This window comes from Dermacentor albipictus, chromosome 4 (assembly GCF_038994185.2).
Source record: "Dermacentor albipictus isolate Rhodes 1998 colony chromosome 4, USDA_Dalb.pri_finalv2, whole genome shotgun sequence".
NCBI classification, from domain to species: domain Eukaryota; kingdom Metazoa; phylum Arthropoda; class Arachnida; order Ixodida; family Ixodidae; genus Dermacentor; species Dermacentor albipictus.
In genome coordinates, this window is record NC_091824.1 from 158,712,563 (window position 1) to 158,740,304 (window position 27,742).

The window sequence follows — 27,742 nt, forward strand, 5'->3', positions numbered from 1 at the left end:
ATTCAAGAAAGATGTGATCTCATGATACCACGGCGCCGCAGTTGTCGTAACATGGACTTGTAGTCTTGACTTTTCAAAACAGAAGACTGCTCGTGTATGAAACGTTTAGTCGAAGCCGGTGAACTGATGATAGAGGCTCTCCAGATGCCGTGGTAGACATTGTGGTAGCTTTGACTGGAGTTTTGGGTCGATCTTGTACAAAAAATTGTAGCTGCCTGAAGGTGAAGATCAGTGAGTGAGCGCTTCTCCAAAGCTGAAGCCTCACTTTGAGGGAAAAACACCTTTATATTTGCGCTGCGGGAATCAAGTGATAACTGTAAAAATGTGCAATGTACAGCAGCGCCAAATAGACAAGAACAGCGCAGAGACCCTTGAAAATGTGGGGTTTAAAAACAATCAAGCGCAGGTTAATGTGCTGAAGGTATATATGTACATAATAGCAGGCCGAAGGGCTGGCGGAGAGAAGCGACACAATAGACTCGTTATAGCGAAAAGCTAACTGCATTTACGTTTTGCCAAGATTATGCTAGTCCCCATCTTGATACAAAGTGGAAGCACCAAAGTAATTCTGTCTGGCAGGGGCGCAGTGATACTAGCACTGGTGGCACAATTAGTTTTTTTTTTCTGGTATCGCAAACTTGAGGAGAAAGTGGTCGTCGTGTTGGAGACGGAAAGACGAAGTACAAACATTGTAGTATACGATCGCAAAGAGAAAACGCTTTTTGTTGGTACTGAAACTTGCCATGTTCAGTTCGGACTCTCCTGTTGATTTTACGGAATGACTCCAATTTCCGAACGTAGATGGCAGACCAGAAGTAATTTTCTTGAATGGGCTATGTTCGGATTGTCTACGTGAATTGAGGAAATCTTCTGCAGCGTGATATCACGCACAGCCATGCGAGAACATCAGTCGCTGGCTGCCAGACAAATGAGGAAAGCAAGAGTTGTGCACCGCTGGTCGAACCATAAGTGTTCACGTTATTACTACAACAGCTTTTGCACGAACTGGGCCGAGTAGGAGAGAGAGAGAGGGATGCTGTGTTTAGTGAAAAGGTCGAGATGTTTTCCTGCTGACGGCCTGGCAAGCTACTCCAGGTGTTGGGTGAAAGATGAGAATACGCAGAATACAAAAGAGTATAATGCGTAATATACAAACGCTAATAAATACAAATAATAGAAGCAAGTCGTTGTTAAATCGTGTGAATATTCAGTCCGACATATAGTACTTGTTAAGGATGACTTTGTCTCCGTAAAAATGTTCGAGTACGTTCAATGCTTTTCGCTGTGCTGTTTTTAATGGCCACGGGCCCAGCAATTCTGCGAGTGAGACAGGTCGGCGAGGATCGGTGGACTATAACTCTTGTCCTAGCTGCCGTCTTTGCGTCGCGTATATAGGGGCACTCGATGAGTAAATGGCGAACGTCCTCATCGTGGTTGCCAGCCTAATCACGCTGCCGTAATTATGCCATCGTGATTCCATTGTTCGTCACGCCATCGTCGTCATTGTGTCGTCGTCATGCATTAGTCTTCATACATTCGTATGTTGTACTGCCGTAGTGATGCTGTCGCGATCATTACGTCACCGTGACGCCATCATACCATTGTCATCATTCCAGCATCGTCATTTAATTGTCATGCCGCCCCCTTCACGCCATCGTTATTTCTGCAGCGTCGTAATCCCTTTGCGTTAAGCCGTCGTTTTCACGTTATTGTCGTCATTGCGTCGTCGTCGTGCAGTCGTTTTCATGCCGTCGCTTCATTGTCGTGATTCTGTCGTAGCGGTCCCAGTGTCGTCAACCCGTTGTCTTTGTGCTGTTGCTTTCACGTCACTGTCTTCATGGTCGTCCCATTGTTACAATTCCAGTGTCGTCCGTTATCGTCACACTATCTTCATCATGCCGTAATTGTCATACCATCGTCGCCATTCCGTCGTCGTTCCAGTTTCGTCATGCCGTCGTTGTCGCGTCGTCATGGTTTCCACATCGTCGTCGTTATTTAGTCGGCATGCGTTGGTCCTGCATGTTCGAGCGCCACAAGCGTAAGTTGAGCGACGCGTTGTCACGCGAAAATGCGTTCAACGTGGTCGTGAACATTGAACATGCAAATTGTCGCCGAAGAAGAGTAGCGTTCCTTGCCAACACAAATGAAAGCTTCGCGTAAACCGATTCCCGCAGCACATGGGGTCAGCACATTTTTGCTCTTTGAACTGTTATCACCCACTAACAGAAATATTTTCGTTCTCGTGAGGGAGAAAACAAGAAAATGTAAGCTGCAGGGAGACGTAGGCCGATTCTGAATTATGAGTAACGCTATCGCTCGCAGAGAAAAGTGGAAAGTTGCCCAACTTGTATCGTTGAACAGCAAAGCGTTCGATTGCAAAAATAGATAGAAAGAAAAAAAAACTCTTGATGTGCAGGTCTATTTGTCTTGGCATCATCTTTTGTTCGCGCCGTCGCGCTATCTATCTCCACAGCTCGACGGGTGAAAACAATGCTCGAGGCGTCATTTCTTCCATCCAGCTAAATTATAGGCCACTCGCAGTATATGATGACCGATGCATGCGTCAAGCTCTCCGTTCGACGTACAGGCTTTGAAAAGGATGCCACGCCATTCTTCAACGACAGCCTAGGATATAGGTGTCTCTGCGCTTGAAAGGGTTATTTTGAGTACTTGAGCAAGAAACTGCCACCTGAGCGGAAGTCGCACCATACGGTTGCTATAGTGTTGGTAGAACGTTCAAAGGCTTCATTTATGGAAAGCGACAGTGAGAAAGAAAACGAATAGATTCTGAAAGCGGTACGTTTATTTCGCGCTTTTTCGCAACCGGGAAGGTGATTGGCGGATTTCAAGTGTTTACGGAAAAGTCAGAAGATAGGCAACAGATTAAGGCAGAGAAGAGAGATCGAAAATAAACACCCTAAGACGATGGCTTTCTTTGGTGAAAATGCTTATATTGATAGACGGTAAAAAGGGCTGGTGTACAGAACTACGGGGCACCCTCGTGTTCGGCAAACACACACCGCCGTATAGCCTAATGAAGTGTGACGAAGCGTGATGAAGTGTGAAGCCTGCAGTGATAGAAAATGGATAGTTTAGATCTTCGTCAATAATTAAGAGCCATGTTCTTGCCCAAGAGGTCGGCAGAGCGGGTACCATTTTGATCGAAAGTAACATTCGTGGTACAGGTGCCGAAAACAAGAGCATGCACTGAAATAAGTCTTGGTCAAACACGCGGCTGGTGCAACTCTTGTATGTGGCGAGCATTAAATCGACTGTTATTCCATCTTCTCCTGCGGCTCTTCCTCGTTTCGTGTCTTGGAAGGCCCGTCTGTTCTCATCGCTAGTTATAGGAAGGAGTTTCCCTATCTTGTTCATTACCGTTTCTAATTGAGGTATCCTGACTCCTCTCGGTACTGTACAGGTCAGTATAGAATTCTTCCGCTGCTTTTACTATACCTTCGAGATTGCTGATGATATTACTCTGCTTACCTTTCAGTGCATACATCTTGGTTTGTTCTATGCGAAGTTTCTTTCTCATTGATTTGAGGTTACGTCAACTTTTTAGGGCTTCTTCAATATTTCTCACGTTATAGCTTCGAATGTCACTTATTTTCGCTTCGTTGATGAGTTTTGACAGTTCCGTGAATTCTATCTTTTCTCTCGAGTTGGACATTCATTCTTTGTCGTTTCTTTATTAGGTCCTTTGTTACTTGGAGAGCTTGCCTACTGGTTGCCTTGGTGCCTTGTCTTCCATTTCAATTGCTGCATCTAAAGCCAGCCTAGTTATGGTTTCATTCATTAGCTCTATGTCATCCTCATCTCTCTGTTCTAAGGCTGCATATATGTTTGCAAGTACCAGCCTGAATTTGTCTGCTTTTACCCCGACTGCCTCTAGGTTGACCTGTTTCTTCTTGATCTATTTTGCTCTTTCTCTCTTCAAATTGAGGTGAATCCTAGCCCTCACTAACCCATGATCACTGCACTTTACCTTACCTATCACTTCTACATCCTGCACTATGCTGGGATCAGCAGAAAGTATGAAGTCAATATCATTTCTTGTTTCACCATTAAGGCTTCTCCAGGTCCACTTTCTGTTGCTACGCTTCCTGAAGAAGGTGTTCATTTTTCGTAGCTTATTCATTTCTGCGAATTCTACCAGCATCTCCTCTCTAGCGTTCCTATAAACGACGCAGTAGTTGCGAATTGCTTGTTCACCAGCCTGCTTTTTTCCCACTTTTGCATGGGAGTCGCCCATTGCTATAGAGTATACTGAGTTTGCACTTTTCTCATTGCTAATTCCACATCTTCATAAAACTGATCTACTTCCTCATCATCGTGACTGGCCGTTGGAGCGTAGGCTTTTGCTACCTTTAATCTATACCTCTTGATAAGTTTCATTACGACTACAGCTACCCTCTAATTAATGCTGTAGAATTCGTCAATGTCGCTCGCTATGTCTTTATGAATTAGGAATCCTTGCCCGTATTGCTTATTATCTGGGAGACCTTTATAGCAGAGGACACATCCGGTATTCAGCAATGTATAAGCCTCACCAGTTCTGCTAATCTCACTAATGCCTATGATATTCCAAACAATGTTTGATAGTTCCTCAAAGAATCCTGCTAAGCTAGCCTCACTCGAGAGGGTTAGGGTGTTAAACGTTGCAAGGGTCAGTTTCTATTGGCGGCCTGTCCCGACCAAGAGATCATTAGCACCATCTGCTGCGTTACAGGTATGACCACCACCTTGGTAAGGTGCTCCGCAGCTGCTGGGGACTGAGGGTTATTGGGTAATTGAGGAAGTCACTTGGGAGGGAGTGGTCGAATACTGCACCAGGGAGGCCAATTCCTATTCTGGTGAGGGAGTGTCTTGCTGAAGCTTAGCAGGCCTTTCTAATTTGGTTGTACCTACATTAGTATAGCCCCACTCGCTCTCGGCATCTTTTGCCAGTGACAGCCTTCACTTCAAGCCTGCAGTTGTGAACTGGAGGAGGCGAATTTCAAGCTCATCATCGTAAAAAAAGAAAGAAAGGAAAAACCTATAGAGGGATTCGAACTTCCGACTATACCAACCGAGCATTCGACATAGCGAGAGGTCTCAGACACCAATCCAAGAAGTGTTGCGAGCGGCGCGCGTAATTGCAACTCGTTTCTCGGGCCTAATGTGGTTCTCTCGGCTCCTTAGCTCCCCATAATGTGTGAAGCTGCATGGCGGGCTATCACTATGTGCAAGTTATGGCTATCATACTTTAACTGGAAATGCTTTAAGGTAGCGGGAACCGTGTCATCTTTTTGGAGCAACGAGCAATAACCTACGAAAGTATGTATGCTCACCCCTTACGCAATGCCCCAACAGGGGCCTTTAAGGGTTAATAAATGATGAAATGATGATGAAAGCTCAGGATCAGTGACGAAGCGAATCTTTAGCGCTTGCAAATAACAAATGACCCTTGAGATTTGCTGTTGGCTCACTACTCGGTCCTGCTATCGACTTCTGACAAGGAATGTGAAAAAATGATAAGCCAAAGCAACCATATGCCGCGTAGCAAACAATGGAGAATACAGGAAAACAAGGTTTAAAAATCACGAACGGTTCTCATTGCTTTTGTGATTGACGTTTTAATACCGAGAAATGGGAATGGACCTTAATTTTTTACACGCATTTGTTTGCTTCCTGAGCAGGCTGTACTGTGATCGGTGCTCTGCTTTGTTTCAAGTTTATCCATATTACAGGATGTTACAGGATGTTACAGGATATTACAGTATGTTACAGGATGTACCTAAGCAAGGTAGCACACCGTATGACATTAGAGAAGCGGCATACACCTGAATTCACCCACGAACGATTGCATTCCCTCGACCCCTCTATGCAACTGCGGTTGTTACCAGGGCTTCTGCGAAATGAGGAAACAATGCTGTGCCGCTTACGCTTGGGCGTCGCATTCACCAATGCATATACGTTTTTGATTGGAATGACTGATAGCGCCGACTGTAATGCCTGCGGTGGCGAGGAAACTATAGAGCATCTACTGTGCTACTGCCCATCTTTTCAAAATAAAAGACATGACCTCTGCACAGCTCTTAATCAGCTAGATAGAACACCGTTCACCTTGAAGAAGATCTTGGGACCATGGCCTCGCATATCGCAGCTACAAAAGGCCACAAAAGCTCTGCTGCGATATTTGAAGACTACTGGATTGAGTCAGCGTCTGTGATCCGGACTGAGTGACCGAACGATATACCCAGTAGACTTTCTCCTCTTCTTTTAATCTTTCTGTCCCCTTTTCCCTTTCCTCAGTGTAGGGTAGCCAACCGGGCTCAGTCCTGGTTAACCTCCCTACCTTTCCTTTATCATTTGCTCTCTCTCTCTTTCGACCCAGGACAAATCGCGAAGGTAATATGGGCAGGAAACTTCAAAAAGAACCTACTCAAAAATTTTATGAACGACGTGCTTATTTGCTTTGAATAATGACTCCAAGAATGATTTATCGTTATGCAAAAAGAGAGGCCGTCCTTGAATAGGTTGCATTATTAATCTCACCTTATGTATTCAAGAAAAAAAAAACTGTGAAGTAAATCACAAGAACATTGCGATACGAAACTCAGGCCTCATATTGAAATGAATAGCGAGTATGATGCTATATGAATAACTTCCGTGACTTGTTTGTGTGTGTGTGTGTGGGGGGGGGGGGAAGCAAACGTTGCGAACAAAAGCCAGTTCATTCTTCCGAAAGACGAAACCATTAAATAATGCGGGGCATAAAAATTGTAATTACTCTGAGCGGCAAGATTTCAAAGAAAAGGTTTGTTGTCTGTGCGTTCCGTCCTTTTGGGAACATATGCGATGGTTTTCGCAAAACCGTGGGCTCAACTTACAACTTTGTTTTTGATAGCCGGAAGGTAGTTATAACTGCAAAGAAGAAAAAAAGTGAAGTTTGGGGAAGTTATGTATACACTCAAAACGCCTTCATAACAAAGCACACGGGACTTTCAAGATCCTTAGTTATACAGGTAACTTAGCTCTGTAATTTCGCTCCGTATCGCTCACAAACGATCAGAATTAGCACGCCCCAACGCCAGGCCATGCCGATTTAAAACACTCTCAGTATGTCGCAGAGCAACCGTTTACCACGTAGATGAAGCCACGTCATGCTAAGTAGACTGCGTGAGCGCGAAAAACACACAAGAAACTGCCATCGAGCGTACATCATTGCATACAGCACGGAGCGCTCGCCCGAGCCGACTGTCGATAGACGGCGCCACTGCGTACGCAACATTGTAATTGCTGATACCGATGCCCTGTAATTCCCGCCGAGTAGTTACGTGGTGTTAATTCAACAGCAAGTCATGCGCATAGGGAAGCAATACCGATACATCTGAAAATAGAGGGGAAGCGGAATGCAGCAATAGTGAAACAAATAGCACTCTGAGGCCACAATAAATGTGAAGCGGTGTGTGTAATCTGGAAAGGAGTAATTGTGCCTGCGTTAACGTTCGCAAATGGCATTCTCTGCTTGAAATCAGATATTTTGTCGGAGTTGGAAGTTAACCAAAGATTGGTGGTGCCGGTTGGCTTCGAGAGCGCATGATAAAACCAAAAGTGAAGCAGTGCAGGGTGACATGCGTTGGGCCTCTTTTCAGAGAAGCGTCAGAGAAGTGCCGAGCGAAATTAGTTTTGAAGAAAGACTCACGAACCTGGATCAAAATAACTGGGTGGCTAAAGTACCCAACTATCTGTACCTGAAAATCGTGGACACAGAATGAAGGACGAGGTCAAGAAAGTTGGCAACCAAGTACAGGGTTATTGAAATTGTAAACAGACAGCCAGGAATCCCCAGAAAGAAAATGCGAGAAACAGGGACAGCAAATTTGATGCAATCAACGGAAACAGTAAAGACCATAGAGATTCACAAAAATTTGAAGAACCAAATTAAAAGGGAAAATATGTACGATAGGCTCCAGCTAGTTGCCTAACGACAAAAACATACAGGAGCAAATATTGGCGACAAGATGAGGCACGTGTATGCTACAGCAAAAATCGGGAGACAACTCAGCATATCCTAATGAAAGGCGATGGTATTCACCCACTCAGACTCATAGGGTACCTTCCATAAGTGCTGGGATTTAAAACGGATAGAAGCATTAGCCGGTCAGCAGCGGAAAAAGCGAGACCTTTAGAGTGTTGGTGGAAAAAATAAAACATGGTACGACCGGAACAAACATTGGTAGGACCGGATCTATCACAGACATAAGTAGCGATACAAGATAGATAGTGAAGTTCTGAGGAAAGAACAAGAATAGCGACACACACACATACACATAACGGATCTCATTGCTGTTGTGATTGACGTTTTAATACCGAGAAATGGGAATGCACCTTAATTTTTTACACGCATTTGTTTGCTTCCTGAGCAGGCTGTACTGTTATCGGTGCTTTGCTTTGTTTCAAGTTTATCCATATTCACACACACACACACACACACACACACACACACACACACACACACACACACACACACACACACACACACACACACACACACACACACACACACACACACACACACACGCACGCACGCACACACACACACACACACACACACACACACACACACACACACGCACACGTACACACACACACACACACACACACACGAAAGAATATGCCTCCATTCCACCGCGTGAAACTAGATGTACAGCGGAGCTGGTGCAGACGTTACACAAGCACCGCCACCACAAGCGACGTACGTCATGCGCGCACACACGTGTCCGGCGGGAGTGCAGCGTACATCCTCATCCTATACTAGGCCGTCACAGCTTCCCTATAAATGAAAGAAAAAGAAAAGAAAGAAATACATAAACACCAAGTCGTCCGATTCGCGTATTCGCAGCAGATTTATTTTCGAAATTCTCTTCACGGAACCATAACGGACCCTTGGGTCATAATCTATAGGGAGAGCGTAAACACGCACACTTGCACTGATTGAAATAAAACGTTGTGTGAGCTTGAAGTGGGTTTGTAATGTGGAGAAACTCGAGGTACATCCTTTTCCAAGTTTATCCAAGTTTATCCATCTTTGCTGCGTTTACATACATCTCTTCAAAGCTAGCGTTCAGAGTGGCCCGCAACCTTGTTCGTTAACAAATTCCGAAGGAGAACATCAAGATAAAAATTAAAGAAAAAACGCATGCATCGCCTCTGACGAAAACAAGACCGTGCGGTTGTTATAAGCGAATAATAGCCTCGTTTAGGGCTAGGAGTTTTTCTTTACACATCTAGAATGCAACAGGAAAAAAAAAAAGCGAAATGAGCTTGCCATTTATGAACGTACCATTAACTCTGGTTCAAAGTAATATCATGGTGCTGTAATGCCAGAAAAGAAAGTCACTCATAAACGAGAAATTAAAGCAATAGCGCCGTATCGCAGGGCCGGGAAACAAATTCCCTCCTCGGAGACTTAATTAGGAAAATTCATTAGATGAAGCTGATCATGCACGCGAACGTAAGACATAAGCTTCCGCCACAGTCCGCCTTCTTGGTGTTGTCGACGACGTGATTATCGGTGAACTTGAAAGTACTTGTGCACAGCCGAGAGCACACAAGGATACCTTGACGCCGCGTGGGAATTGAAAATAAAGAGAGAGAGAGAGAGAGAGAGAGAGAGAGAGAGAGAGAGAGAGAGAGAGAGAGAGAGAGGCAGTAAACTAGATGTCTGTGGAACCTAAAAAACTCGCGGCGTGGGCATTAGTCGAAAGCTCGAAGAAAAATGTATTTTTTTCTTTGAGCTCGTTTACATTTTAAGACCTTATTAATGTTTTCATATCATTATTAATTTTTTTTCACTTTACGGGAACTGTCGAGGGAATTATTCAGTACACGGAAGGAAAGATAAGCGAGCTCACGGAACATTTTAAGCGTGGGAACTATGAGAAAAATAAGGAGACTACTTGCTTGTAAATATACCACGGTGTCATTGTGGTAGATTAGGCGGGGCAAACACACTTGTAGAAATTCAGGGAGCTATCTGAAAATGCTGTGCTCGTGGTTGGAATCACGTGTGCGCGTGTTGAAGCTGCCTACTTCTGCACCGCAGTATACGTCTACTTATAGAACAAAGATGCTTGTATGGGATGAAATAATGACTTAGAAGACGACTGTTTCAAACGAAGGTATTATCGTGTGTTCATCTCTCATGTGTATGCACAGAGAACGTGCTAATCCTTTCATCAGATAACAGCAGCCCAAACGTGAATTATATCTGCCGCATTTTACAAATGACAAAATAATGCGATTGATTCAGGCAGTTGAATTAATAATAATAATAATAATAATAATAATAATAATAATAATAATAATAATAATAATAATAATAATAATAATAATAATTTTCTTTCGGGGGCAATACAAAGCTGCGTTCATGGAAGGAATATGGTGCGAATCTATGCGTAACAGGAAAGAACGCCGCATACGAGAGAGACTGCGTTAACAGCGACACAGAAAGAAACCGCACACAGTGAAAATACATTCTAATGCATCAGAACACAGTTTACGCTCAGCGGCAGCACCATAAGACGCCGCTAGCTAAGCGTCGCAATTAAGAAGCGAAAATTGCATGGCGTCGCCCATAAACGGCACTGACTATATACGGGACTGGCCTATGCACATTGTAGCGGTGTCCCTGACGGATGTGGTTTCGCGTCGCTCCTGCTCATGGGGCGTCATTTGCCTGCGTCGCGCTCTGATTTCGCGCGTGCAGCGGGCGTGGGAGAGGCACGTGGAAAGCGGGATGCTTGCAGGGCTCGCTCCCGCCGAGCCGCACTCCCTAAAGGACTGCAGAAATTACACGGAGGAAGGAACGAACTATAGAGGGAGCATTGCGCGAAACATCTGAAGCCGAGCGAGTCGGTCCAACGCGTGATCTCGTCGCGGCGAGTGTGCCTTCCACTGGCGCGCTCAGTGAGCGCTCTTGCGAAAGGACTTCGGTTGCGACAGCAGCGTGGCGGCTGCCGGCTCGCCATGCTCGTACGTTGTGTCGTCAGGTGTCGTTAGTTGCATGACAGTAAATACATAGCTCTGAGTGTACTTGCGTAATGTTGTATGTCGCTGAATATAGCGTTCTAAATAGATGCGTAGCGTCGTATACGTATATTGTTGCACAACCGGCTCCGCCAATCGTTCAGGAATATTGCGTGAAAACAGGCGTGTAAAGTTTAGGTTACCGTTTCAATCTTAAATTAAGACAGTCGGTGAAAATCGCAATCTTTTAGCAGTGTTGAAAGGCGAACATTGTAATTTTGCCAGAAAACGAGTGTTGAGTCATGTTCAGTGATGAGCCATGTTCGTGAGCCATGTTCAGCTACGCACGTTGAATTTGCTTCTTCGGGAACATTTACACAGTTCGTTACCCTCCGTGTTAATTAATTTGCGCAAGAAGGACGCTCACCCATATATAAACTGGGCTTCTGAATTTTGCAGCCACTAGTATTTCTAGTCGTTCATGCCTATAATTCCTGGGCTTGGCTGTCACGCCGCTTATGCGAATTTAACGGAATTGCCGGCACGGAATGGAACCAGTGCCAAGTGTCAGAACAGACTTCCTTAAATCGCGAAACAGATGCGATTTCTGAGCTTTCGGGAACTGCTATAACTCTGAAGTTATGCTATTACGAGCTACAATGCTGACCCGATCTGTCCGCTGGCGTCGCCCACTACTGCTGGAAAATTGGTGACGAGCACAACACGTGACGACGTAATGGTTCTTTGTCATCAGCATGCGCCCTTGCTTTAACGGGGACCTTCCGGCAATTAGTGCCAGACACGTAGGCAGCTCCATCAAGAGCTTTCCGCCATGCTATGCCAATTAGAGCGAGTCGTGAATGCTTCCTTTATGTACTTTCTCTTCGTCCTGCGCGCTGAATTCTGTTTACTGTGCCCGTTCACTCGGCACTTTTTTTTCCCGAGGCGCAGCCTTCTTCCGTTCTGTCGACTAATTACCCGCATTCCGGAGCTCCTCTTGCGCTTGCAGTCTACACTCAGTGTCGCTGTTTTCCTTCTACTTGTTTTAGCATGCAGCGTATACTGGCTCTGTGTCACCATCTCTCTCGCTCTTTCGCTACCCGTCTAACGTTCGTGAAGGGTTGTTTTCCGCATCCGCGGCTGCCAGCCTCGGTTTTGCATCATCACCACTCTAACACTTGCATGATGCGCAGGTGATGTTTCCCTCCCACGTGCATGATAAATCTCTTATTGCCTCAGTAGGCCAAGGTCAGCGAATATTCAGATTTTTGTTGTTCCCCAAAGGCGCAGGATGATCTTATCACCCGTGGCGCTCAAAGCAACCACTTCGATTGGAGAAGTTACTTTGTTTTTTAATAAAGCGAACACATAAACAGACCTCTTCCTTATCAAGTACAAACACGACAATTTGCATTTTTCTTTTTTTTCTTTTGCGGTATATGACTACCCTTAGAAATACCAGAAAACAGTACTGGCAAGCCTCACAGCGTCTTAAATAATTTACTCTAATAGTTTTTCAACGAATAACTTTTGGTTTAGTTTCCCAGGAGGTACACATGTCATGACGTAGTGACGGAAAAAAAGTACTCACCTGGGAGCAGGACATCGCGACGTTTTACTACTCGCTCCGGATCACTCGGTAGTCTGTTATGCTGCTGCGTCGGGTCGCGCAGTAAGTAGCTCTTAGGAAAATATGTCATATCCTAGTACTTTAGGGATGCGATTCGTCCATTGTATATATAGCCTATCGACGTGATAAATGATCTAGGAATATTCGCTATGCCATGTTCTAAACCATCGTTATTGTGATTTTTTGCCAAACAACCTTCTTTTTAGACAAGCCGGCTGCAAAATGTTAGGCTAGGCAAAATCTTGCTTTGGTGAAAATAATTTTTTTTTGTTTTCGTTTTCTCTTGAACCATGGCCCAACCTGAAGTTTGCTGGGTCGCTTGGCTGCTCATAACTGTGATATAACATCCCCGCTTAAGAGGAAGCTTTAGCTCGGGCCCAACTCCGACGCGGCCTATTCAAATACATGTAAAAACGCAAAAACGTTTTTGTGAGATAACCCCTGGACCGATTTTAATGAAATTTGTTGCATTTGAGAGATAAAGTTAAATTCTAGTGACTGTTGGAAGCGGAATTTTGATTTAAGGCTTGAATTCTGTTAAAAAAATTTTCAGAAATTCAGAAGTTTGAAAATATAGAAGCACGAAGTTTACAAACTAATATCTCAGCATCAAGAACAGATATCACGGTTCTGTGAACGGCATCCATTAGGTCATTCAAAGCGGACAAATTTCATATGCGATTTTACATCTTACGTGAATTTGTTACGTTGTTTACAAGGGTTCTGCAAAAGTTGTAATTACATAATAAAAATTTTTAGATTCATGTGTAAGATGTCAAATTTGTCCGCTTTAAATGTGATATTAGGCACAATTAACAGATATGCGATATCATTTTTCCTTGCTGAGTTACGGAGTTGTAAACTTGATAGTTTCGTTTTCTGAAAATGTGATTTTTGCCAATCTTTAATAAAAAATTGAAGCCGTAAATCGAAAATTCGAAACAAACAGTCACTAGATTTTAAGTTTTTCTGTTAAATGCAAGAAACCTCGTCAAATTTGGTGCAGTAGTTGCCGAGAAAAAGGAATTCTCCTTTTACATGTATTTAGATAGGAGCACCGGAGCTAAAGCTTCCTCTTAAGCTTAGTCAATAATAAGTAGCAACTTTTTTTGTGCTTCATACCAAAGATACGTGCAATGCTACAGTTTAGCCCGAAGGACGAATCATTGACAGCGATAGCAAAGTATTAGACTCTTACGCGAAGTTAAGATTCGTAGTTTTATAGGCAGTATGAGTTGAAGTGACCATTCGCTTACTAAATAAACGCGCGTGGCGTAAAAGGTCCACAGACACACATGAACGTAGTTCACTCGACGACCGCGACAATGGTAGTCACAACAGTGTCGTCATGGAGGAAGTAAACAAAAGGAGGGAGCATACCTAAACACGATTGAAGCCGAAATCTGCTGGGCCAGAGGTGGCCCAACACATGATTGCACACCAAAGTGTGCGGTTAGTTTTAGTGTTTCCGTTTTGCAGGCAGAGCCACGGCAGGGTAGCTGAACAAGCGCGCCCCAAATAAAACTACTGGCATAACTACTGGGAACAAAACGTCTCAGAAAATCTAAATTCTTGCTCCGTGATCTCGACGCAAGAGGTCACGTGTTGGGCCACCACTGTAGCTTCACGCAGCATGCGCTTGCCAAGGCTGGTTGTGTGACGTAATGCGCCCTCATAATTTCCTTCCTCCATGTGTGGCGTTATGAGGCATGGTGCGCCAGTAGCGGGGAGCGGGTGCGCTTGTCACAAAGTGAACGTTCCATGCTGCAGCTCCCTTAATCTTTTCAATTGTTCCGCACCTACGCATCTCAGCAGATAACGTGACCTCCAACACTGGGCACGCGGTACGAGCTGGCTCGGCGGGCTGAGCCGCGCATGTGTCCCTAGAATTGCTATATAGAGCTTAGCTTTGTCCGTAAACTTCTTAACGCTTGCGGAACTCCGCATTTCTGGAGAGGTGTAAGACAGCCAAAACGCTAGTAATGGCATCAGGTGATGCAGTGCCTAACCAGAGTGTAAGCAACACTAATATTGTAGCGACTTATATTATACTTCAGTGCTGCTGTAAAGCGTTGGTAGCGACGTTGGTGTTCAGGATTACGCTGCTGCAGATTTTTTTTTTTTTGCCAGAAGTTATGTAGAATCTGCGCTCGGTTTCTGTGTTTGTCTAGTCTGGTTGCTGTGCCACCAGGTGGCGCCAGCAGCCCGGGCGCTCTGGGGGGCTTAGGGTGCTCACGTTTAAGCCTCCAGTTACCCGGCAATCCGTAAACAGGTAGAAATTTGAGGACAAACTAAAACTCCTCTATTAAGAATAACCTTCACACTGCTTTTAATCCCTACATTCTTTTCGTGGCCAACTTTCTTGACACGTGCTCCGTATACACGGACAAGTCCAAGCACACAGACTTTCTTTATTGTTTTTTTTCTTTTCTCAGCCACTTTTATAGGATACAGCTAACAGGTCTCGTTTGCACAGCAGGTCTATCTGCATGATTAAACACCTTTAGAGCACAGCTCTTACGAAGTCGTTCCTGTGTAAGGTAGCTTCGGAGATACCTTACGCTGATGAGGCACCAAGGAAGCCTTCACTGAGGGCCCTTCAGTGAGGAAGCGTTCAGAGTGACATAAGGTTGCCTCACCGCAATGAACGCTTCCTTACTGAGGTAAGGAAAATTTCCTTGTTTGGTCTGCGGAATCGGAAATAATTATTTGCTTTTGTTCTGTCTAATCATGCATAATCAGTGTGCACGTGTCATATCAGAGTCCTAGCGGTTTTCGCGATTTCGCGTTACAGGTGAGGTGGGTGTGACCCGAAACATTTTTGACCACTCGAAGAGGACTGATTGCAGAAATGGATAGAAACAGTTTGGAATGGCTTTACGTTACAGCGCCCTTGATTTTGTGTAGAACAGCGCGTTTATTCAAGAACAATGTGTAGTCGACTGGCACGAATCGCAGCTGTGCGATGCGTCGTTTTCATTTCCCAAACGTTATATAGTCGCCTCCTGTAGGCGTATTCAATGATGCATGACAGTCTGAGTGGTCGTTAGAGCGGTATAGCGACGCAGCGATTATCACCTGTAGAGCTGTGGAGAAACACTGTTCTAAATTTGCGCAACAACAGTACTTAATTTCGCGCGAGTGTCTTCAGACGAACTACGAGCTTTTGATGGGAACGAATATGTTCATAATAGTAAAAAGTTAGGATGAGGTAGATTTACGAGTTCACGAAAAATGAGACCTTCATATAACAGCTAGAAAACCTTGAAGAAATGCAGACATCATTACGCTACACTTGACATAAGCCTTTCAATGAAGTATCACAGTATTATGAAAATTTTAAGCCGTACAATTTGCCATCTTCCCTGCTCTGATAGGCTCACAGCAGTCAAGATGTTGAGTACTTTCTGATCAGCTCAAACGAGAGAAATTTAAGAACATTTTGGGATTTGACAGTGCCCATATATAAGCCTCGAGTATGACAGTGCCCATATATAAGCCCCACAGCTTTGATTTAAACATGTTACACGGTTCATTTTCTTCTCAGGAGACATGCGTTAGGTGCAACGCACTGCGCTCTTCATTTCTATAAAATATCGTAGCTGTAATATTGCTCAGCCTTTGTAGATCACAAAGCATTCTCTATTTTAAAAAAATAAGCTCATTCTGCACAACAATAGGCTCGCATTTGAAAAAAAGTTAACGATAAAGTTGCACAGAGATAAAACATATCAGAAGGGGCAAACGCGTACAGTCTGTGCAACGAAAAAGAGGAGAAACGTAATGACGTTATATCTCCCATTTTTGGACGTCGCTCCCAAGCCATTGAGCCGAATATTTTGCAGCGGCAAATTTGTTCAAGGCTCAGCGTTGGCCGTGTTTGCCCTTGCTGTTAGCCCACTCGAGCGCTCCAACTCTGAGCGGTTCGCCTGTGCATAGCAAAATGAATTACGCTCAGTGGCGACGCTAAATTGTTTCGCTCTAAGTGCGAGCTTTGAGGAGAAAAAAAAATTGCTCTTCCGAGGTTTTTTCGAGAATAAAGGGACGGCCTCTAAGGGTCCACAGTGCAACGTTATTATTATGCGCCATAAATTGAAGCATACGAGACAGCGGCTGCAGAAGGAGAGAATGAGAAGAGAAAAAAAAATAGTACGAGGTTGCACTGTATGTATGCTAAGCTATAAGATTATGCTGCAACTAGTGCGGCTACGTTAAGTATTCTTGTTTATTAGGTGTGATGCATGTGATGTTTGGCCACTGAGAGGGCCAACATATTCAAAATCCCCAGAAAAAGACGAGAGAAAAGGAAAGCTAATGATCATATGGTGGTAGGTACTGCATTCACGCAGTGAACAATGTACCCGATACAGAGTGGAAGTGGAAGGAAGGAAAAAGTGGAGAAGGAAAGGCAGGGAGGTTAACCAGTTTAGCTTAACCGCTTTGCTACCCTACACATGGGAGCTGGATGGGGGGGATCAAAGATGGGGAGGAGAGAGAGAGCACATAACACAGCACACACATCGTTAGTTACAGTCCGTCACTCTTGCGCGGTACGTGACATCACTGTCGCAGCCACTTGTCCAAGCCCATCTCCTTCATAAATCGAAGTAGTCCCTTCGTCGCCTTCAGCTGCGATGTCTTCTGTCGGCGATATGTGAAAAAAGTTGCAACTGACAAAGGTCTATTGTCAAGGTGCGCTAGAACGGACGCCAGGGACTGTCTCTGAACATTATATTCAGGACAGTCGCACAGAATGTGTTCTAGCGTCTCCTCGCAAAGACAGGCACTGGAGAGAGCGTTGTCCGCCATTCCGATGCGAAATGAGTAAGATTTCGTGAAGGCTTCCCCTAGCCATAAGCGATAAAGCAGAGTGGCCTCTCTTCAGCGGAGTCCAGTTGGCATACAGAGATGCATCAAAGAGGGCAGGTCGTATTGACGATTGCTACGGTTGGTCTGGCTACTTGGTGCGCACCATAGAGAGAGCGTGATCTCCTGTGCAAGCACTCGAAGTCTGCTAGCTGCGTCGGACCGTGAAAGTGGTATGGCCTCTTCCTGTGTGCACCTTCAAGAGCTGCCCGAGCGGCATTATTTGCGTCTTCGTTTCGTATGACGCCGCAGTGACTTGGCAGTCACTGAAACGTCACGTGGTGTCCTTTCTCATGTGACGTATGGAGTAGGCATTTAATATTGAATACGAGCTGTTCGAATGGCCCGCGACGCAGAGCTGACAGCACAGATTGTAGGGCTGCCTTTGAGTCACTGAAGATTGACCATGGTCGAGGTGGTTCCCGATTGACGAAACAAAGTGCAGCGCGAAGAGCAGCTAGTTCCGCAGATGTCGATGTCGTTGGGTGGTCAGCCCTAAGGCTGATGGTAATAGCTCTTGCTGGGACAACCACAGCACCGGACGGACACTGGATGTTCGTGGGACCATCAGTATAGATATGTACACTGTCCGCGTACCTCTCATGCAGAAGAAGCAGAGACAGTTGTTTCAGCACAGGCGACGACAGCTCAGAATTTTTTCCGATTCCTGGTACATTGAGATGGACTGTGGGGGCTGATAAGACACTAAGGGGGCATCGATGGTTTAGATGCAGCGGTGAAGCCTGAGGGAAATTTGTCGTTGTACTTGACGATAGTTTTAGAACATGATGCTTGGGGCCTGTCTGAAAGTGGTGTTGCAAGGTGGTGGTAAGGGGCACGTGAAAAATGTCTGATGAGTGTTCTCAGCGCTTCTACCGTAATGCGAGTTTGCAGTGGATGGTTCCGAGCAATTGCAATAGTTGCCTCTGGTCACGTGCATCTGGGCAAACAAAGGCAAGAAATACTGGTGGGTGTCTCGAAAGGAGCTCGGCGCATGTGCACTGTAGGCGCCAGACCAATGACGTCAGACGCACAAGACATGACTTTGCATGCGCAAAGCCACGGCACGTGGACAGTGAAAAATACTTCGGGGGTAAATAGGCACGCCGGTTGACTGCGCATCTCTGCGTGTTTGGAAAGCGTTACACAGTTCTTGGTGTTAAAAGAGGAAGCTTTAGCTCGCGCCCAACTCCGACGCGGCCTATTAAAATACATGTAAAAGCGCAAAAATGTTTTTCTGAGATGACCCCTGCACCGATTTTAATGAAATTTGTTGCATTTGAAAGGGAAAGTTAACTTCTAGGGACTCTTGGAAGCGGAATTTCGATTTAGGGCTTGAATTTTGTTAAGGTTTTGAAAAATTCAGAAGCTTGGTGGAAATAGAAGCACGAAGTTTACAAACTAATAGCGCTGCATCGATAACAGATATCGCAGTTCTGAAAATGGCATCAAAGAAATTATCAAAGCGAACAAATTTCAAATGTCATTTTACATCTTACGCGAATTTGTTGCGTTGTTTACGAGGGTGCTGCAAAAGTTTTTACATATTTTTTGAGATTCATGTTCAAGATTTCAAATTTGTCTGCGTTAGATGTGCTATCAGATGCAATTCACAGAATTGCGGTATCATTTTTTTCTTGCCGAGTTACGGAGTTGTGAACTTTGTCATTTCGTTTTCTGAAAATCTGCGATTTTGCCAATTCTTGATAAAAGATTGACGGCCTAAATCGAAAATTCGAAACCAACAGTCACTAGATTTTAAGTTTCTTTTAAATGCAACAAACCCCATTAAATTTGGGCAGTGGTTGCCGCGAAAAACGAATTCTCCTTTTACATGTATTTAGAGATGTCTACAAACATGTGACAGATATTACCTGCGCGAGCTGCGTATTAGAAAGTCACAGTGGTAATATTAGAGAGGCTGTTATTAGAGTGGTCACATAAGATAGGCTGTTTTATGACATAATATAGCGAGGAAACGGAACTAATTCTGAGACACAAGGCATCACGAAGTTCTCGAAATTCTGGTACGTATCTTCGCGAAAAAGTTCTCTTGTAGATCCTGTTCTTATCACCCCAACCTGAGTAAATGCGAAGGTACTATATACTCTTAAGATTTTCACACCCTTATGAGTGCAATAGGGGTGTTTCGGTTTTTTTCTCTTTGTAAACACCCATGAAGCGCCCTTTTTCTCCCAGAAAAGCGTGTTCCACAAGGGAACACCTTTGAACAACCCAGTCCTACTTTACACCCCCATTTTATGGGTGCAAAGTAAGGCTATGGCATGATGTTGGCAGGGGACGCATTTATATTGGCTATACGTGAAACGCACGCTACCTGGCTGCCCCCAGGCCATAAACTTTGTACAGCACCAATTACCAGCTGCAATTCCTTTTTGATATGAATACTACTCTAATCGTATTAGGTATACAAGTACAGTAAGACTTACCGCAGTTGCCGGGCATGTAATAAAAACCTACATAGAGCCATCAGAAAGCCTTAGTTTCAGATGAAGCTCACAGAGACCTGCTGAAACTAAGTACACGAGCGTCTTCTTTCATTTCGGCCGTTATCGACATGCTACTGCAGCGGCCGAACTTTTGACCTGGAGTTGAGAAGCGGAAGCCCACAGCCACTCGGCTACTGCGACGAATTAACTGCTTCGGACTGCTGTAGTGACCCGGGTTTTGCCGTCCATTAAAGGCATACGCATTACCAACGTTACGATCTCGATCACTTGCGCCACATTGCATTTCTTTAAATTCCAGATGTTAGTGCCCCGAAACGCCAGCATCCTGTCTTTGGTAGCAACGCAACGGAAAGGGGGAGAACGAAGAGTTCATAGAAAGCCAGTCTTCCTATGCTCTGAATGGCTCCCAGCGATGACCCCACTCAATAGGTGTTGCTCGACCAGTTGCAGACAGCGGATGTGCCATTACAGTTGGCGGGCACAGCACAGTCTTTGCACTAGGTGGAGTCAGACGGGCAACAAGAATAAAGTTTTATTTTGACATGATTTGCAAGGTGCAGTTTAATGCAATGCATGCCGAGTACAACCACCACAAAACAATACTGTCAAGTAAACCGAAATAAAAGCGATTCAATGCTACATAACTGGACTTAATCCCAGATATTTCAAACAGCAGCATATATACAGTGCATTAACATAAATTTGTGCATTTGTACAGGAACACATGTCAAATACATACCGAAATTTACATGGCACAGATAATTTCTCAGCTTGACGATATACTTCGACGTATATAAATGTAAAACGGACGACAGTTTTCTTATATCAATAAACCGAAAATAACAGCACAAGTCAAGGCGCAGTAACAGATTTCTTTGCATACATTAAGGTTCACATAGCTTCAAGCTGTAAAATTTGTCTGAAATGGGTAAGCGTTGTAGAGCGCCTTCGCTGGGAGATGGGAAAAAAACGCTTCCGGCATTTGTTTTCACTAAACAAGAAAGCGCGTAAGTTAGATGCGAAACGCACAGAAGGGACTACAACATATTTCTAGACGACGATCTATATATACCACGTCAGATTCTCCAATATGATCTCAATGTGCAGTGATTTCGTGCATCGATGTAGTATTGTGAACTATTGAGTGCTGTGTGGGTGTGCCATTTCTTTGCGTCGACGTACCAGTTGCATTATGCAAAAACAAGGAAAAGCCTCCAAGATGACACATTAACAAAAATTATGAGGTTTTACGTGCGAAAACCACGATCTGATGATGCACGACACAGTGGGAGACTCCGGAAATTTGGATCACCTGGGATGCTTTAATGTACACCTAAATCGCAGTACACGGGTGTTTTCGCATTTCAGGCCCATCGAAATGCGGCCGCCATGGCCGGGATTCGATAGCGATACCTCGTGCTTAGCAGCCTCACACCATAGCCACTAAGCAACCCCGACGGACGCATATCAAGAAGTCCAAATCTCCACACTGGTCCTATCGTAAACTGATTGCGAGCATCGTGTGGCGCAATTGCAGGACTGTCGTGTAACAGAAGATGGAAAATGACAATTCCTACACTAACGTGACATTGTGCTGTGTGTATGTTCGAGGTTAAAGGAACACTAAAGGCAAATATCAAGTAGAGCTAAAGTCATAGATTAGGGTTCGGGAATATCTAAGGCGTCAATATTATCGCGAACAGGGCCTTAAGAATTGAGAAATTGAGGTAAATGCCGGACATGATTAGAGAAGTATATTTGCCCGATGACGAAAGCACTCCTCAGTTAAATTCTGGCAGTAGTACTCAAGCACTCGCTGTACAAGATGTCCTTGCATTGCATTACAAGACGAAATAAAATCCTGTTTGTCCAGTTCTATTTCACTTTTTAAAAACGCCTCATTGACATAACCCTGATAACGACGCGGTCGGTCGAAAGACTTCGTTTTCACTCGACTCCGTGCCGCCCATGGCTGCGCGTTTCATTAGTTATCGCGTAGTGCTGCGCTGGTTATGCCGGATCGCGATACTCGCACAAACTGCAAGTAGCTTAGAATTCAGCTTCCATGTGATGTCGCGGGATGCCTGAACGGTCTACGCCACTTGAAGCAGCTGCAGCGGTGAATCCGCCGATCTGTCGTGGCTCGTTACCGCCGTCTGTCGGGCGCCGTTTTACTCCCAGACGGCAGGGAAGGGTGGCAATGGCACGTGCAACGTCACCACTCCCCGGGTTCGGTGGCGGGAGACTCGAATTTCGAAACAGGTATTCAGGCCCTTCAGATGCAATTTTCTCGTAAACCAAGTCTTTACGTGGGACGAAACAAGCGTTGTGAGGCTTATATAATGATGGTTAAACAGTGCCCGTCGACTTATCTGCCTTCAGAGTCCCTTTAAGAAAAATCCATTTGAGTGAGCACAATCGCGCATGCGTGGTTGCCCGACTTTTTTTTTATCACAGTGGATGAAAGCAGCGACAAAAAAATAGGCAAAGTAATGCGGCACACGTAACCATTTACCAAGGACAGTGCTCATTTTTGTTATGAAGTAATGCAGAAGTAAGGTTATTACAGGTTGAGAACAATGAAAGTAATTCGCAATAAATCAAGTGTGCTTCCTTATATCGAGATTGCATGCGAGAGAGCATGTGCAAATTCAAACACTATTCAATGCAAACTCATTGAGATGCATTCGAAGAGCAATGGAGACTAACAGCGTACAGAAAAGAATTACGTGGCTAAACTCTGGTAAACTTATTTCACTTCAACACTAAAATTACAAGCGGACATTTTATGAGGATTTCTTTGAGCGTGCTCGTGCACGTCAGCTGTCTAGACGTGTTCACACACGACTTGGCGTAAGGGGAGTACATGTAGCCCCTTCGAAGCAGCTGTTTGACAATGGCTCACGCGGTGTAATTTCGGGATTAAAGTACACAAGCGTGCGTAATCTGAACTACAGTCAGCAGGCAACGACAGCACAGCCGCCTGAAGGGTGCCATGGCACTTCAGTATGCCTACCGATCTTGCAGAGTACGCGATAGTTGTGGACACTTAAAATATACTACGGCGCAGTATATATGGTGAACAAGCGCTGACAGCGGGTAGCACTGTCCCTTAAACAAACAGGTATTACACAAGTTGGACCATGTAGATCCATAACGGCATTTGATTAGCCAAGGACAAAAAGGCTAGGAACAGTGAGCCCGGTGACATTTACCACCAATCAGCCTTAAAGATGGACGTCATTATGAACAAATCAGGAAATTTTTGTTGGCGAGAGTAACCACCCTCCCCTTTCCCATTCATTGACATTGTGTCCTTTTGTAGTGGCGTGTTATTCTTTTCGAGTCAGTGATGAGCGACGTGGAAGAACCTAGTATGTGTGAAGACTGTTTCTGGCACGAGAAAGACGCCAGAACAAATCCGCTGAATGCTGAAACGAGCACAGAGGTCAACCCAAGGACCAAAGCCAAAGAAACCAGCGGTTCGACCAATCCAAAAGCGGATATCCATAGACGACAGTAAACCATCAAACCAGGAACCTTTCAGCAGGAATGAACCGGGAAAAGTGAAGCAACTGTAACGCTGGAAATGCTACCACCAAAAACATGAAAAATTCGAAATGCGCCAGGTAGCAGTGGAACACACGCACACGCACACGCACACGCACACACACACACCGTGCTACTATAAAAGTGCACAATGTCAATGAATGTCCATTACTCTCGCCACCAAAAATTTACAGATCGGCTCATGAAAACATTGACAGTCCTTATTAAGGACCAAGTGGTGTCCACGTAACCAGACCTTTATGTTCTGCTTCGTATTAACCCGATTCCTAGAATTGGCATCCATTCGCCGAGCAACGTACCACTCTTCCAAAGCAGAAAACGCACTTCGCAACTCGTGTAATTGTGACTTCTGTACGTTACATGTTCATAATTACCGATATACACCGCAGTATAACTTTCCACGGCTGGTTTCGAAGGCAACACCGCATTCACTAGAGGCGCGTTTGCACCGCTTGGAAGCATCGAACTCGTGGCTGAGTGGTAGCGTCTCTGTCTCACACTCCGGAGACCTGGGTTCGATTCCCACCGGGCCAATCTTGGAAGTTGCTTTTTATCTATGAAGAGTCTGCCGTGATTTATCGCTCACGGTCAACGCCGCCGACGCCGACACCCGACGCCGACGACACCGGCTTTTCTGCGACACGAGCTCCTTAACGCTATCGCGTTAAAAGCTTGCTACAATGACCTTATTAAATATGCTTGCGGAAAAAGGCAACAGCGAACTGTAGCACATCCGATGGAGGGTCGCGGGATGGTGACGACACGAAGTCCTTCAGAGAATGAACACGCCGTCAACACAGTGCAGGACACCGCCAAGACAGAGGCGTGCGACGCGTTCACGAGTTCATTAGGAAGTTTGTAGTATAGAGGACGCGGCAGGACGATCGGGCTGAAGATGGTTGCTCGTGAGGCAAGGCCAGGAATGTTCTTGTAAATGAGCGTGCTGGAATATTTCTCGTGCGCCAAAAGCGACAGCAGAAACTGGGAACCTGAAATGAACAAGCCCTGTTTGTTGGCCATTCTTAAAACACGCAAGCGCAGTACAGTCGTGTGTACGCGATACTTACCACAATTAGGTGCAAGGGCGCCAGGCTAAGTCCAGTCTGCCAGCAGGACGCCGTCGGTGAGAGAACGTAGAAGCAATAGCAGTCGCTCATGGAATGGGTGATCCTGGTGCCCGAAGTTATCTCTTTTGGAGCGCAGAACTGAGAGTCGATGTGCAGGAGCGTGCTAGGCACCCACCGGAGTCGAAAACAGGAGTGCAGAACCTGTAACGACAGTGCTTATTTGGTAAACACTAGATGACACAGTCGTAATACGAGTCCCGTGTAAAGGACATTTACCGGTAGTAGTGCAGGGCGATGAGACAAGTCCAGTCTGCCAGCAGGACGCCACTGGCGAAAATGTAGAAGCCGTAGTAGTCGCTCTTGGAACAGGTGATGCTCGTGGCCGAAGTAATCCTTTGAAGCGCAGGCCGTAGAGTCGTGCAAGAGCACGCTGGGCGCGCTTGTGGACAGCAGTTGAATACATGAGTGCAGAACCTGTAATGACGGTGCTTATTTCTTAAACACTGGAGGAGGTAAGGGACAGAATTGGCTGTCCCGTATCGCCTAGCAATCTGGACATTGTTTATCGCGTTCCCACCAGATCTAATGACAAGAATAAGAACATCGCTCGTTTCCATCCTAGAACGAAGAAATGCGACTTTGTTAGAAAGCGCGTAAAGCCAAACGTTGTCTTATGGACATTGGATTTTCCGGCTCTTCCAACGCTCCCGTTTTTGTGAATGAGCATCTGACCCCATCTAACAAGGCTCTTTTTTAAGGCTCTAACCTTGAATAAAGAAACTGGATGTTCCTTTGGACGGGTAACTGCCAAATTAAGGCTAGGAAGACTACTAAAAATAAAGTTCTGCGTATTCGTGACGAATACGACCTAACCAAATTAGACTAGGCATCATTGTTTAACCAACTGACAACAAAAATGGCTTCTATACTGAAATGAAATCAATTCTTGAACGGATTTCATTCCATCATTCATTTTAATGCTAAGAGTCTTCATAAACACTTCGACGCTATCGATAATTTGCTGGCAACGCTAACTAGTCAGTTTTCACTAATTGCCATTGCTGAACATGCTTATTTAACGACTAATTTCAATTGCTTCCCTAACTATAAAGTGGAATACTGCAACTGATTGGTGACTAATCACGGTGGTGCTGCCTATGTTTCTTCTAATATTGCTTATTGGAAACATCTATCCTTAACCGTCAGTAGGTGCGAATCTGTTTGGATTGAATTCAGTAACTGCTTTCTTGCTCAAGATAGCTAGAATTTCATACTTGGCTGCATTTACCGTTCTCCCTCATCGTCAGTCAATGAATTCTGTAACAATCTCAATCATATTTTACACATTGTATCACTAGAACAAGAATGTTAGAATAGGTGATATAAACAATAATACAAATTGGTGATGTTTACAGTAAATTGAATACAGTAGTGTATTCCATAGCTACGAATACGATTGCTTAATTAACGTTCCCACACGCGAAGTCTCTCATGGTACAGGTGCACTTATTGATCATGCATTTTGTAACCTGATTCATTCACCAGAGGCAAAAGTTTTGCACATCGACATCAGTGATCATTACCCCCTGCTTTTACGTTTAAATTCTAATGTGCGAACTTACCCACTTTCACACATTAAAGATCTTGTTTACAAAGACGGCTTCATAACTACTGTTGCAAGTACAAATTGGTCTGAAATTAAATCACTAAACGACCCAAAGAAAGCATTTCCGAAATTTTTTTCACTACTTACATCATACTTCGGAAAGTTCCCATCCAAAAAGAAATGCAAAACTGATGTCATTTTCTCACAATCCATGGCCCTCACAGCAATTATTAGCAGAAATACGCAAACGGGGTAATTTATATAGGAAAACTAATAGGCAACCATATAACACGAACCTACGTGCCCGACATAAAAGCTCCTGTAACACTCTTAATTGTAAAATAAGATCAGCTAAACGATGGTATTTCAACCAAAGAATTTTACAGGCGGCTAATAACTATAAATATAATTGGGGGTTGTCAAGTCCTTAAATAGACACAGGACTAAACCATGTGTCCAGAATTTTAAAGGTTGGAGTAGAGCTCGATTCCCCTGTTGAGGCTTTTAGTAGTTTCTGAACAATCCACCTACTCCTGCACAGATGAACATGAACCGTCTACCTCATTCATTCTTTTTATTTCCTACAACGCCAGAAGAAATAGCTGCTGTTATAAATCACCTGCTGGAATGTATGAGGTTCACCCTGCTAACATTAATTGCGCACCTAATTTCAGACATTTTTTCATTTATGGATAATTTGTTCTTCAAGACTGGTTTATTTCCTTCTGACCTGAATCGTTGCAATGTTATCCCAGTCTTTTTAAAAAGGCGATAGCTGATTATTGCACAACTATAGACCTATTTGCATTCTGCCGTTCTTTGGGATAGTTACTGAGAAACTAATTGAAATGCCGCTAAAGAAATATCTAAATTTAATATCCTCTACATGCCAGTTCAGTTTTCACCATGGGTATTCCACAGAGCTGGCACTTATTCATCTTACGGACAACTAAAAAATTATCGACGAGGAATTTCTCGCCGCCTCAATTTTCATCGATCTAACGCAAGCATTTGATAGCATAAATCAAAATTTCGTATTCTCTAAGCTCGAAACTGTTGGCATTTATGGTCCTGCCCTTTGGCTACTAAAATGCTACTTATATAACCGGGTTCAAGTTCTTGTTTCTAGCGCTTATTCTCGACAGCGATCTATTACCATCGATGTGCCCCAGGGCTCCATCTTGGGGCCACTTCTGTTCTTAGTTTATGTTAATGATGTACCTAATTGTTTTCGACAAAATGCATTCTGTGCGCTGATATCACAATACTCACTTTTCATAAAGATCTGATCTCTCGTTTATAAGCTCAACGCTGACCTAGAAAACATTCTAAGGTGGTGTAATGTTAACATGTTACCTATTATGCAAGTAAAACTAAATTTGTATTCTCACATCAGCGAATGGATGGGTGGAAACGACTTTATTTTAAATCTGGCAAAGTTTCACCCTGGCTCCGAGACAGCTTCCATTACACCTATCAGTTTTGCTCCCACTGCCTTCATCCAAGTTGATGTTCC

At 44.5% G+C, this 27,742-nt stretch overlaps 2 long non-coding RNA genes across 6 annotated transcripts in view; one reads left to right on the plus strand and one right to left on the minus strand.

Annotated features, from left to right (window-relative positions):
• The window catches only part of LOC135915778 (uncharacterized), a 500,939-nt gene that overhangs the window by 39,784 nt on the left and 433,413 nt on the right, over positions 1-27,742 (plus strand). The gene's annotated exons all lie outside the window — the stretch shown is intronic.
• Positions 24,230-27,742, minus strand: part of LOC135915781 (uncharacterized) — a 31,591-nt gene continuing 28,078 nt past the window's right edge. For all 5 annotated transcript variants that reach the window (XR_011514130.1, XR_011514129.1, XR_011514126.1 and 2 more), the window contains 3 exons: positions 24,897-25,094; positions 24,621-24,821; positions 24,230-24,542 (listed from right to left, as the gene is read on the minus strand). This is a non-coding gene — a long non-coding RNA (uncharacterized lncRNA). The remainder of the gene's footprint in view (positions 24,543-24,620; positions 24,822-24,896; positions 25,095-27,742) is intronic.